Genomic DNA, 14,810 nt, shown 5'->3' on the forward strand with positions numbered 1-14,810 from the left:
AAAATTAAATCCTTAACGTCAAAGTTAAGATCCTTCGAAGTCATCCTCATCCCCCGAGGTCAAAATGCACAAGCTGACGCACTGTCAAAACTTGCAAGCTCAACGCTCATCGACTTAAATAGGTCGGTCCATGTGGAAGTATACCAGGAAAGAAGCATTGATATGCCACCCCTTAAAGTATGCAACCTGCGCCCCGAGCCGAGCTGGATGGACGCAGTCATAGCATACAAGGAGAGGGGAGAACTTCCCGAAGACAAGCTGCAAGAAAGAAAGTTAAAAAGAATCAACAGATAGTTCATCATCGATGCCAATGGAGAGCTCATGAGAAAGTCATTTTCAGCTCCATTGCTAAAGTGTGTCGGACCAACTGAAGCCGACTACATTCTGAGAGAAATCCACCTAGGCATATGCGGAAACCACATTAGAGGTAGGTCCTTGGCACATAAGGCACTCCGGGCCGGATACTGGTGGCCCACCATAGTTTCCAAGGTAAAGACAATGACGAGGAAGTGTGAGAAGTGCCAGAAATTTGCACCGGCTATCCACCAACCAGCTCAAACCCTACAATCAACACTATACCCCTTACCATTTTCACAATGGGGGTTGGACATCATCGGTCCATTCCCCTCGGTTGTGAATCATAGAAGTGGTTGATCGTAGGAGTTGATTACTTCAGCAAGTGGATTGAAGCCGAGGCAGTTACTTCCATCACTGAAACACAAGTCTGTAACTTCATCTGGCAAAACATCATCACAAGGTTCGGCATACCAAGGCTGATGGTTTTCGACCATGGAAAACAGTTTGATAACACCCCACTGCAAAGTTGGTGCAAGTAGTTCGGTATCCACCTAGCTTACTCAGCAGTGTGCCACCCTAAAAGCAACGGGCAGGCCAAAGCCGCGAACAAGCTAATCCTCAACGCACTCAAGAAGAGAGTGGAAGATGAAAAGAGAAAATTTCTAGAGGAGCTTCCAGGAACACTTTGGTCCCTTCGGACCACCAAGAAAGAGGCAACCGGGAAAAAAACCCTTCCACTTGGTATACGGGGCCGAGGCTGTCATCCCTGTAGAAATCGGAACAAAAAGGTTAAGGATCCATGGAGAGAGCAATGACCAACTTCTGACCGAAGCTCTAGATCCACTAGATGAAGCTTGGAACGACGCAAGAACTCTGAACGCAGCCTATCTACAAAGGGTTAGCAAGCACTACAACTGAAGAGTCAATGTCAGACCTCTGAAGGTCGGTGATTTGGTGCTCAGAAACGTTGTTGCGGTTCAGAAGGGAAGGATCCATGGGAAACTCCTGGCAACTTGGGAAGGGCCATATATCATTCACTCTAAAAAGAGATATGGCACCTTCACGCTTAAGCAATTAGATGGAAAAATCTTGAAGAACCATTGGAATGCCAATGTTCTCAAGAAATATTTTTTATAAGCAAATACCCCCCCCCCCCCCCCCCCTTGTAATCCAAGTAAGTTGTTTAATGAAAAGAGGAAAGCCATTGGCCCCAATATGTTTCATTAAACGTATCTCCATATGTTATTTTGTCACCATTTTTATTATATGCATGCAACTTCGGAAATGATCTCTGGATCACCGAAGATAAAATCAACCCGAGGTGACCATTCCTTGGACAAAAGTTCCAAGAAATGGTTAACTCGAAAATCAACGCGCAAGGTATCGTCCAAAATCCCTGGATTTGCGATACCTTGGAAAATTCTGTTCGCAAAAAGGTCGCTCGAATCAAGTTATAAAGACCTCGGAACAGGTCTACCAATCGCCGAGGTCATAACTAAGAGGCAGACTAGCGATTTCTTGCCCAGGTTCCCGAACCGCAAGAAGTCGGAAAAACAAAAGAAAATGAGTCTCTGAACAAATCTACGGATTTGAAGACCTCAAAACAAAATGAGTCTCTGAACAAATCTACGGATTTGAAGAACTCAAAACAAAATGAGTCTCTGAACAAATCTACGGATTTAAAGAACTCAAAACAAAATGAGTCTCTGAAAAAATTTACGAATTTGAAGAACTCAAATCAAAATGAGTCTCTGAAAAAATCCACGGATTTGAAGAACTCGAAACAAAATGAGTCTCTAAACAAATCCACGGATGTGAAGAACTAAAAGCGAAGACAAGCTTCCGAACAGACCTTCGGATTTGAAGAAATTTGGTAAAACCGAAGACTGAAACTCAAAAATCAAAAAAGGCAAAGATAAACAAAGCAAGCGAATAGCAAATCGAAACCATTTTCCATTCAATATTCGGGGGAGAAAAGTACGATTACATCAACTAAATCGGCATTACCCGAGGAATCCTCAAAAATTGAAATGGAAATGAGTTAAAGCTAAAATCGGCAGCCATCAACAGATGATATCATCCTACCGAAGTACAAGAAACAAAAAACAAGCTAAAATTATTAAAGTACAATGCAGAGCTGAAGCCAAAAGGGGAGAAACTTGAGCGCAAGTTCGGAAGTCCTCAACTAGAATCAACCGACTCTGAAGAAGACGACTGGCCGAATTCCTAAGGGACATCACTGGAAGTCCCCTGAAGGGTAGCCTTCGAAGAGGTGCCCACATTAGTGTCACCCTCAGAAGCGGCCTTCCGAGTCTGCTGCTCCTTAGCAGCTTCCTCACGTTCATGTGCAGCTTCGTCTCGATCAGCTTGGCATTCAACCTCGTGATCCCGAGCCTCAAGCCACTTAGGCACATGCTCAGCCTAGTTGAAGTTCGGCATGTTCTAAGCAAACATCCGACGAACGCCACAAATCCCATCCCAGTAAACATCTTGGCACTACTCGCTAGAATACATTTGGGCCTTCTCTTGTTCAAGCTTACGAGGCTTCCAGTTTCCGAATATCGTCCTCCAGCACAGGAACCCTTTGAATAGTAGCGTCCGCCAGTTAAGCGCTCTCCACCATCCTTAAGATGGCACTCTCTTTCTCCTTCAGCTTGGCCTCGAAGTTGGCCTTATCCTCGGCTTTCTCCTTCTCAAGAGCATGAAGCTTCTCTGTATCAGCCGTCATTCAGACAAGAAGATTTCCAACCTCGTTACCGATCTTCTCGAGCGCAAGTGTCCCTTCCTGGGTAAACTCAGCAACCAATTGCTTAGCCTCCTCAAGCTCGGAAGCGAGGACATTTTCCTTCTCGTCAAGATTGGGGATGTCACGAGCATAAAGCTCCTCAATATTCTGAAGCCCCACCTCGTCATAATATTGACATTTAGCAGAGAAGGCAGTCCAAAATTTGGCCTAGAAAGGAGAAAGAGTGGAAAAGAATGAAAATCAAACAAACGAACAAAACGATGGATGAAGAGAAACAAAACTCTCACTTACCTCGTTCATGTGGTACTGAGACATTTGGGTAGGGTGACTCGCCTCCTCCCCCGGAACGCGGAACTAAGGGATGGACCGCAACATGTTCTCCCGAGCAGCTCCGGGACCAATCATAGAGCTCGCTTGAGCGGAGGGATCCTCGCCCATGACCGAAGGCCGCGCGAATCGAGCCATAGTCTCCCGAACTGTAGCAGGCACCCTCCTCACAAGAACGTTGGAGCAAGGGTCGGCATGAACCAACCTCTCCAACGCAGAAGTGGAGGTCGAACCCAAAGTCTCCCGAGGTCTCTTGAAGGGACGCTTCAGATCGGTACCCCCTCTTCAGCCATGCCTTGTGTAATTTCCTCCACCTTCTCCGCAGAAGCAGCAAAGGCCACTTAGGACCTAGGGGCCGACAAGTCGACAAAAACCTTCGAAGGAATAAAAGGCTTGGCAGTAGAAGCATTTCCTCCCTCGGGGATGGCAACCTCAGTAGAAGCCAAAGCAACTTCAGTCGCCGCACGAACCTCCTCATTCGTTTCATCCTCGATCAACACCACGTCGGTATTAATCGACTTCAGTGGCGAGGGAATATGAGTTTCCTCGACGACAGGCTGATCAACAGGTTCGCTCGCAACCGAAGCCATGGCGCTTTTCAGCTTGTGCCCAGGTAAAGGAATGAGACGTCGAAGACCCTTAGGAGGATCCATTTGTCGAGCAAGATAACGCTCACCCGCTTCAGCAAGGTTGGGATCCTCAACGACAACCTGTCGAATCACTTCCCCAGTAAGGGGAGGGCGTTGTCTCGTAAACTCAAGAACCTCGGGACTAGGCGTTACCTTTCCAGAAGATGAAGGAACCTTCTTCCTCGGTTTCGAAGGAGACTTCTCCTTAGAAACCTTCTTCTTCGACTTTGGAGGAGACCTCTCCTCAAAAATCTTTCCTCTTCCTCGACTTCTTCTTCTGGTAAAAACGCGAAAAGAAGTAGGGCATCAGAACTAGTCGATAAAAAGAACAAGTGGAAACAAAAAGAAGAAAGCACTGCTTACTTCAGGCGTAGCGAGAGAAGGAGGAGATGAAGCAGACGAGATGATGGGAGCAGCAACTCTCACCTCGGGCCCCTGAAATTCAAAAGGAATAAAAATAGAGGTCTGAGCCCTGATACAAGAAATGGAAAGCACGGATCCAAAGACAAGACCAAACTGAAAAAGTTACCAGATCAAAGGTAATTACCAATTCGGGGAGAATGGTCTGTAGCGGAACCGCCTCTCCAGGGTTTCTAGCGTCCCAATGGTCGGCCCGAACGTCGTAAAGATGGGCAAGGGCGTGATCCGAAAGCTGATTGCTCTCTAGCTTCGGCTGTCGAGGGTTACCCTTGACAAAGTCGTAGGGTGGATAACAATGAAGAATATCGTTGCCCTCCTTCTTATAGCCGAGCACCCAAGGTTTAACAACAGTTTCACCTTGCTCTGCTCAGAAAGGAAAACAAAAAGGATCAGATCTACAACACTATAAAGAGGGAGGCAAATACCTCAGCCGAAGCACGATCTCAGCACATAAAAGTCTCACCCCTCTTGTAGATCCTACTGAGACCGGCAGCAGCGAGAATGACCTCCTTGAGTGATGTAGTGCAAGATCGGAAGCCAAAACTCAAGCTCCCTAGACGTTCTCGCTCGGAACCATTCCAGCAGAACAGTGTGGTCCGTATTTCCTGGGTCAATTGAACCAACCCTTGACATCGCTCGATTCACCTTCACGAACCACTTCGGAGAACTAAGAGCCATTGCTTCTTCCACTCGTGGACCGAGGATACGTAAGGAAATGCAGTCGGATAACAAGCCTCGCCTTTCCGAGACCTCTTGTTAGTTATGGTCCACCAACCATGAGCAGCATTCACATTCCTCACGAGCTCATGCATCTCTTTAAAGACTTCAATGGACGTCGGGTAACCGAGGTAGTCACACATCCAGCGATACCCAATAATATGACGCATAGACTTCGGCGTCAACTGAGCCAGTGAGATATTGTATTCATCCAACACACGAGCAATGAAGGGATCCATAGGGGATTGAAGCCCGTAGTCCAAATGATGAAGGTATACAGCTAGGGGTGTTCATATCCGGGTACCCGGCTTTTCGGGTACCCGTAAAAGCGGGTACCCGCTTCTTCGGGTAGTTAAAAAAGAGGCCCATGCCCCGACCCAGAAAAATCGGGTACCCGGATTTCGGGTACCCGACTTTACCGGGTCGGGTCATACGGTACCCGGAATTTCAAACAATTCCAACTTTAGCAATTTCATACGATCTGTTCAGCGTTCTTGTACAAAGAAAACAAAACTTTAAGTAAAAGACTAATATAAATTTGATACTATAATTAATAATAAGAAACAAATCAAAAAACATAATCTAATAACTCATCAAATTTTGACAAAAAAATCTCATTGAACTAACTACCATGAATAAAAAGAAATCATGAATGTTGATGAGTTATGATGACTACAAATGTGATTGGATACACAAATCCAAAGAACTGCATTTCACAACACTTGATACCAACCTTTAATTAGAGGGTGTTCCACCGTTTTAGAGTTTTTTTAGGTAGGAGAGAGAAAAAGATAGTTAGGATACTTGGGAATGAACGACAAAGATGATAGATGAGGGAACAAGAGCTGGAAAGCAACGATTTAGATTAGATTGAACTGAAAATTAACGGGTACTCGGGTACCCGGTTGAACAACTTACCGGCCCATGACCCGACCCGTGAACTCGCATATTTTACCGGGTCGGGTACCCGGATTGTTATTTTTTTAAAAATCATTTAGCTACCCGGTTATTTTTAATCGGGTCAGCGGGTTAACGGGTCAGGTATTGCGGGTCGGGTATTTTTGAACACCCCTATATACAGCGATGAAGCCAGGAGGAGGGCGAGTTACCCTCGCATGCTTCTGAACAGGGAGCTCGCACTAATAACCCAAGGCATACTGAATACCATACATGTAATACCTCGTAGTTTTCGTAATTTATAAATATATTTTATTGTACGTATTTATAAACATTTTTACGAATTTAATTGCATTTAATAAGAATTAAATGTATTTTATTTTTAAATAATTAATTATTAATTATTTACGAAAATAGAATTTTTATTAAATAAATTCAACGAATTTATTTAATCGGGAATTGTTGGGTCATATTTTGAAAACAAATTTAATTATAATCCAACCCCAGTCCAATTTCATGATCAAACCCAACAAGGCTTGCAAGGAATTAATTCTAATTAAGCTCGTAAGCAAGCCCAACCTAAAACCCTAAAACCTAGCCCATGAGGGAAGGAAAAACTATAAATACCCTCTTCCCTTCATTAGATCCCCACTTAATTTTTCAGAAAACCCTCTCACCCTCTCTCTCCTTCTTTTCGTCCGCCCTTTCCTTCGGCCCCAAGGCAACGAGCGTTGCCTTTGCTCGTGTGCTGCCCGTGCACCGTGCCTACCTTGCCGCACACTCACCCGCACTCCATATCGCCCAGCTCTCGCCCAGAACTCGCCCTCGCCCTCGCCTGCCCGCAGCGCGCAGCCTCCGCCCTGCGCTGCTCGTGTTGTGGCTGCTGCTGCGAGCTGTTGTGCCGTGCATCGCTGCCCCACACGCAACATATCCATTGTTGCGTGTGTGTGTTGTTGTTTTTGTTGATCTCCGTATACTTTTAACTTTTCCAATTTCGTTTTAAATTATTTAATTACGATTATTTAATTATTTTGGATTATTTAAATTGCTGGGAACGGTTATGAACACCATGTTTTAATATTTCGTATTTGAATTGATGACATTGATTTTAATTCAAAAGAATTATGATTTTCAGATTTAATGGTTAATTAAAGTGTCAATTTTTGAGGTCAAAGCATGGTTTCATTAATGACCTATTAGTAGGATTTTAATTTCGATTGTTCAAGCGATTGATTCACATAATTTAATGACGATTTAAATTATGGGAATCAACTTAAATTTTCAGATTTATTATAAAGCTTAAATTGTTGATTTTTAATGATTTTTAAGGTCAAAATTCAATGTTTTTATGATAGGACTTGAGTTGACTATTTGAGACTATTAAATTAACGAATAACGATTAATTTCTAAATAAACCAAGGGTTTTAAATTCTAAAATAGTTGCTGGAAATTTAGCAAACATGAATAATAATTAAGTTTCTCCTTTGTGTTTATAGGAGTTGATTTCTAGTTTGAGTAGTGATTCGCAGAGTGGCCCCCGTATTTAGGTATTCCAGGTACGTACAAGACTAGGGTGACCACCTATCCCATGAGGACTTTATGAAGTATATTGATTGTGAATCATGTGAACTTAAGTGTTGTGAATTCATGTTTGATGTGTGAACAAGCATGTGAGAATTGTTATTGAATCTATGTAAATGAGCATGTTATGGATTGATTAATGCTTTAAAGATTTGGTTGAACTATCATGTTGTGGACTTTTATAATCGTTGAATTATGTCAAGCATGTTGTTCAATTGGTATGCATGTATTAGTGTTTCGCATGCAAGTTATTATGATTATGCTATTGTACGGGATGTCTAGCATACAATGAGCCTATTGAATATTGCCTCACTACATCATTTATTCTACCGCAAGTATAGGATGCATTTAAAGAGTTTGTGTGAATTGAACTAAGGACTATTCGTGCTAAGGGCACATCCCGCATGTTAAAAGAACAATGTTGGGCCGTCTCAACAGTGTTTTGAGATGGAACTATGGAATAAATTCACCGGAGTCCTATGTTTGATCACAAGTCCTAAAGGATTAAAATGAAGTGTCATTGTTTAAGTATTCATGTGTGTAATTGTTGAATTACTTGTGAGTTATGTCTTTGGGTTGAGTCTTGAACTTAACATACTAAGTAACGTAAAGTGTAACCCGAATGAGCTTCAAAACTCTTGGAACGTATATACCTTGAGTATGAACAATGGGGGGAGTCGCGTCGGAGAAACTCGTACTCCTTGAATGATACAAGACGTTGTTTCATTTTTTTGGTTATTCGCTTATAAAATGCGCAGGAATTCCGTCGGTATGGTCTGACTGTCGGTAAAAAGCCCGACTCTATATTATTTGGTGTTTGGTGGGCTCCCAACACCCTCAGTTTCCCTCAGTGGTCTTGTTTCCCTCAGTGGGTTTTGTTATTATATTCTTACCCGTTCGAAGCTAAATTCTTATTAATCAATGAGTTAAGAGTCGTGTCAAGTCTTGAGTATGTCTTCATGACTAATTGGTTTATTTGAATGGCTTTTGCATGTGGATTATCTTTATTGTTGTGTGAAGCATGTTAGACTAGGATTTCATTCTAGCTTATTCGTACTCAGCTTTTGCTGACTTCGTGCTTCATGTCTTTCGGTCATGGCCTTTGCCTTAATGACCCTATGATGATCCATCAATGCATTTGCATTGTTGGGGAGTAGATTTCAATAAACAGGTTAATAGAGATAACTTGCGGGAGAAGTTATCATGGGAATAGTGATGAGTGACTATTTCATCTCTCGTATTTATAAATTCTATTTCTGATTTATAGTCATGACTATTACTACTATCATTATTACTACAGTATGATTTTAAACCTTAGTTAGTGGATTTTCTAAACTACTTAATGTTGGTTTTGGGCCTTGATGGTTCCAAGTTGTTTTATGACCATTAACTATTTAATATGTTTGAAAGTTAGTTAATTTCCGCTGTGTAATTCTGTTAAATAGCCTTAGCAGTTATCACGGTGGCGATAATATCTTGGTAATTATTTTATATTAGTGGGGAAAAAGTAATTATAAATATGAGGAATTACCAGGGTGTTACAATACAGGTCTTCGGCCAAGCGATGATAGTGCCCCTTCCTCGCATCCACCAACCATGCCCCATCGACTGCGGTGCCGGCCGGACCAGCGACCTTGGACGGATCATTAAAAAGAGGCACAAGTATCCCTGCGGGATCCGCCTCCTCCCAACGTCTCGGAAAGAAAGGACGAACGGGAAAGCGACCAGTGATCGATGTCAGCCCCCCGGCTTGATTCAGCACGAACTTCCTCTCCCGAGCGCTCCTCGGCGTCAACCTCGGGAGAAGCTTCCCTCAGCCTCTCCAAAGAGACCCTATTTTCCTCTCCTTCACTTCAAGAAGACACAACACCAGACTTCTTTTTCCATCTACCCCCAGCCATGGAGAAAACTCTAAATCTAGAGCACCAAAGAGCAAAGAGCAGGGTAATGTGAAAAGTAAGAAAAACTGGAAACAAATTACCTTCCCCGAAGCGAAAATTGCCGACAAGTCGAACGGAGGAAAGTCCCGAAGTAGGCTCCAAGTGAATTTGCAAAGATCTGAAGAAACTCGCAAGGGGAGATCGCCGGAATTCTGTGAAACTTTGAGAGATTAAAGTTAATAAAGTTTGAAATGGGGAGTTGGATCTGATATTTATAGGCCACCACTTTGAAAACCGTCCAACTTCCACTTTATTCCAATCCACTCGATCATAGGCACATCCGAAGAGATTCTCAACACCTGTCCTCAATGCATGGATTCAAAACGTCCCTTTTTGAAAAAAGAGAGGGAACTTTTGGACTTCCAACTGCTTATGAAAACCCACCCATTTAATTCCAAATGGACCGGGTCTGGGGGGCATGTTGTTTGGGCTCCCAATTGGATACCAATTGGGCCAGCAGTCTAAAATCCCAATGGCTTCATACAACAACATACCAAGCCATTACCCCTCCAAAGGCTATTCAGCCATCAACAAGGCCCAAGGCCCAACAAGTAATAAATTACCTATGGGGTATTTACTACACAAACACTATAAATAAGCCGCCAAGGCTCACACCTCAAGGTACGTCCAATTTATTGCCTCAAGACTACTCTCTAGTGATCTCTCTCTAGATCTGAGCATCGTTCTTACTTTGGCATCGGAGGGGCTTTCCTCGGAAACACCCCCTAGGTGAGTGACTTTGTCAATTGTGCAGGTAAATTCGGACACAACTCATTCAAGCAAGCTAGATATTCCACACCAACGAAAAGGGCCTTCATACGAAGCCCATTGTTTCAACCCCGGAACACTTAGTGTTTAAAAAGCGAAATCGATTAGCATTATTTAAAATGTACTCCCTTTGTCCCTTAATGCTCGTACCGGTTTGACCGGTGCGGAGTTTAAGACATTTGAATTGACTTATTAATTTAATGGGTGTTAGTTGATAGTGGGGTATTTTTTAATATAGTTAATGGGAAATGTGTAAGGGGTTGAGAGTGGTAAGTGGGGGGTGTGGATTTTTAATTGTTTTTTTGTAGGGAGTGTGGATGTAGGTGTGTTAGTAGGTGTGAGGGGGTCGAAAAAGCACGAGGCTAATGCGTGACCTCGTCCCTCGTGGGCGTAACGTTTCTTTTTGTCAAATCAAGTGTAATTGGATTTCCTGTGAGTTTACACCCAATTGACTAGTAATATAGGAGTTGTCATTCAGTTTTTAATGACAATGAGAAAAACTGACAAAACCCGGTTATCGTGACATAAAGGGAGTGCAATTATGTTTGACCATGACGGCCATAGGTTCCCTTGTGATCCCTAGTGTGGGGATCGCTCAACGTACACCCGCAGGGTGGAGATTGAGGGTTCGGGGGACTGTAACTACCGAGAGGAGTACTCGCTCTTCGATAACTCCAGAGGCAGGATATCCTTACTAGCTCAGCATAAATAATTTAAGGGACATGCGTTAACTATTAAACTAATCTGAATTGATTTTAACAATATGCAACACATAATACTAGATCGATCGTGATTATCTTATTTAAATTGATTTAAGGGACCTAGCATGATAGTTCAATTTCCCAAGATATTATCTTTATTAGGCGTGATAGAACAATCAGATTTAATAGTTTAACAGTTTAACAGTTTAACAGTTTTATAAAAGGGCGATGAAAGCGATTAAATCATGTGAAGGGACACATTACGACGCACCCTTGAGAGGTGCGTCATGGTTCTCAGAAAACTAACCACTTTGGCTTTGCTATTTCTCCTTTTACTTAACGAATCTCAAGTTTCCGTGCTTAATTCTTCAGCTACAAGGGACAAGATACGTTCTGTTCGATTTTTGGATCGATTGCGACAGAACGCGGGATCAATTTCGCAGCGTGAGGCTTAGGCTTAGGGGTTGGAGTCAATACTCAGAATATGAATTGTGTGTTTTTTTCACGTCGAATTTGGGGCTGTATTTATAGGGAAGAGTTCGTGGAAAGATAGAATTTTAGAGCCCTAATCCAAGAAGAATTAGGAGAGAATACGTACCCAGGTAATTTCAGCGCCCAGAGCCAGGCGTTGAAAATAGGGTCTGGGCCGTATTTCCTTGTCAGATTTGGACTCGTGGAATACGGAGTCTTTGAGACTTATCCGAGGCTTTTAGTGCGTATTAACTTTATGACGGAATGCGTCTGGGCCCGTTACGAACTCTAGGCTCGTTAGGATTTTAATCAATACGCAACTCTTATTTTCGAATTATACTAGGAATAGGATCCCTCTTGCAAATTCTATCTCTTTTAGGATTTATGTTGGAGTGCAACACCTAATTCTGACAGGTTTCTATCTTTTATGTTTTGCCACTTTTAGCAACTACCCGTTACGGCAATTACTATTTTTAGCAGGTTTCTATAAATAGCGTTTTTGGGTGAAATGAAAAGGGTGATCGAGATTCGTTATTTTATAGGAGATGCGTTGCCAAGTGGAGATTTTATGTTCTCATCATCGAACCTTCCCTTTCGGGAATGGGGACAAAAGCAGGTGTCTACAGTTAGTCCCCACTTTGACTGAGTCTCATCACTGGACGGAGTGCGTCGATCACACAAGCCATAGTGTATGTGACTTGTTTTGCGAGGGTCTCACGAGCCCCCGAGTGATAACATTTGACTTAAGGGTCATCACTTGAAGTGTCGACATATCCCTCACGTGTCATTGGGATTTTGTCAACGGATAGTATAAAAACTCCCTCAATTTGTCCTTTAATTTTTGGAAAAAGGGAAAACCAAAAAAAGTTATCGCTACGGCGACTAAGGACCTGCGCGGTTAGTGGCGCAGACCCCGCCGGCTGAAGATGGCGAGCCTGTCCGCTGAGGGTGGACACCCCGTCCGATAGAAGTGGACGAATCTATTTTTGATATTTTGAAAATAAGGACCTACGCGGTTTGTGACGTAGACCCCGCCGGCTAAAGATGGCGAGCCTGTCCGCTAAGGGTGGACACCCCGTCCGATAGAAGTGGACGAATCTGTTTTGATGTTTTGAAAATAAGGACCTACGCGGTTTGTGACGTAGACCCCGCCGGCTGAAGATGGCGAGCCTGTTTGTGTTTTGAAGATCTCATTTTTTGAAAACTAAGGACCTGCGCGGTTAGTGACGCAGACCCCGCCGGCTGAAGATGGCGAGCCTGTTTTTGTTTCGAAGATTTTATTTTCTTTTCATTTTCGAAAACTGAGGACCTGCGCGGTTAGTGACGCAGACCCCGCCCGCTGAAGGTGGGCGAGCCCTGTCGGCTAAGGGTGGACGCCCCGCTCGGTGGAGGTGAGCGAACCTGAATTCGTCTTTTCGATTTGGGACTCGCGTGGTTCGTGGCGCGATCTTGCCCGATTGAGGTGGGAAAGTCCCTATTTCTTATGTTCTTTGTGATTTCTTTTGAGAATTTCTTTTTCATTCATTCTTGTAGGAGCGAATTCTTTCGAGGGATGCTCGGATTTAGTTGTAACCTGAATGTGGGTTGACGGACCATTGTCTTGTGGACATCATCTTTTCATGGTTTTGACCTAGTCTTTACGGCTCAATTTTTCCACTACCCGGGTCCTTGATTAGGGGACTATGTATAAGTATCAACGGCGACCTTTGTCTTGAGGTCGTAAACCGGTTTTATTTTTTGAGACATCCAAACATGGGACTTCGTACAACGTAGTATGGGAATATTGTTTTAACTTTTCATAATATATATTTTCCTTCGAGCCCCCAAGCACTCGTGCTTGACGGTCATCTTTTGTCAAAGAGGTTCCTTGGGGATAAGCATTTTGTAATGTCCTTGATCGTGTTTGGGATCGTGCTCGTAAGTGCGAGCAATCTTTGTAGGGGTGTGCTACTCCTAACAAAGCCGTGAGGTGCGACTATCGGCAATTTTTGAGTCGGATGGATAAGGCAGGGCCCTATAGAAGTCAGGGGCCTTTTTGGGTCTGGGATCATTTTCGGCGCCCATGCCTGGGCGTTAAAGATTTCGGCGCCCAGCGCTGGGCGCTGAAAATGATTTCTGGCGAGGTTTCTTGATGACACAGTTGGCCTCTTGTTCGTTCGTTTTCTTTTTTTCCTTTTCGTCTAGAGATTCTTTTTTGGAACGAACCGTTCATTTGAGATCACCGTTGATTGGTGAATAATTATTTCTCGAGAAACCGTAGCCTAATAGTGGACCAACGGTGTTTATTATTTCCTTATTCATTCGCCATATCTTAGCTTAGAACGATTGTGGGATTAATCTTCAACGCCCAAAGTCAGGCGTGGGATTTGGCGTCGGAGTTGATTATTGGGCAGATCTGCCTCTTTTCCGTTCGCTTATTTCACTTGGAGATTCTACGTATTCTCTTCTCTTTTGTTTTTCTTTATTTTTGGAACGTAGAATTTTATTAGAGATCACAATGAGTTGAGTGATCGTGATAATTTCTCGAGAACCCGTAGCCGATTGGTGGACTGCGGTGTTTGTCGCTTTGGGGCGCTTATTTAAAAGAACTGACGCTCTTAAGGCGTGCAGTTATTGCAATAGTTGGGCGAGTATATATGTCCCGAGGAACATACCTTGAGGCGTATATTTTTTATTGCTCGTATATATTTTTTTCTTTTGAACGCGTTCGTGAATGTTCGATACTTAGAATGATGATATGTATGTGCGAACGAGCGTTCATAGAATGGCCGTTGCGTGCGGTCCATTAATCAGTTCGCTTGAATCATTTTTTTTCTTTTGAGCAATGACTGATGTTGAATAGTTTGCTTAAAAGCTTGATAGGGTTCAGGCCTATTCATGAAGTGGGCTCAAGCATCGTGCCCCTTTGATCTTTCAAACATTTGCTTTGAGACTTTTTTTTGCTATGGTCGTTTCGTAGCTTGGAGCCCCCAAGTATGCATGTTGGGATGCTTCCTTTTGGCGTACGATTTTTGTAGGTTCTTTCGAGAAAGATGCCTTGGGGTTCCGCTCGTGTAGGTGCGAGTTATCCCTTCCGTGGTAGGTAATGTTTTGCTACCTTTAATCCTTAATGTAGAAGTCTGTGGCTTGCATTTTGAATTTGGGCGATAAGTAGTCTTTGCCTCTTTTACACATGCTCTTTGGTCGTGCCTGCATTAGTGCAATATGCCTTACTTTTTTTTAGACTTGTACCGTGGGACGGTTGAACTTATGGTGTGACTTAGGCTTGTGTGGCCTAACAGCGTGTCCTAGAATATTCCTCCAGGTGTTGGGATAT

The 14,810-nt window shown here is 43.3% G+C and overlaps 1 long non-coding RNA gene across 1 annotated transcript; it reads right to left on the reverse strand.

Annotated features, from left to right (window-relative positions):
• Positions 1 to 1,552: 1,552 nt before the first annotated feature.
• Positions 1,553 to 5,892, reverse strand: LOC130459287 (uncharacterized). The gene is made up of 5 exons (XR_008918582.1): positions 4,883 to 5,892; positions 4,547 to 4,782; positions 4,363 to 4,434; positions 3,335 to 4,273; positions 1,553 to 3,250 (listed from the first exon to the last, which is right to left on the reverse strand). It is a non-coding gene; the product is annotated as an uncharacterized lncRNA (long non-coding RNA).
• Positions 5,893 to 14,810: the final 8,918 nt, after the last annotated feature.

This window comes from Spinacia oleracea, chromosome 4 (assembly GCF_020520425.1).
Source record: "Spinacia oleracea cultivar Varoflay chromosome 4, BTI_SOV_V1, whole genome shotgun sequence".
NCBI classification, from domain to species: Eukaryota; Viridiplantae; Streptophyta; class Magnoliopsida; order Caryophyllales; family Amaranthaceae; genus Spinacia; species Spinacia oleracea.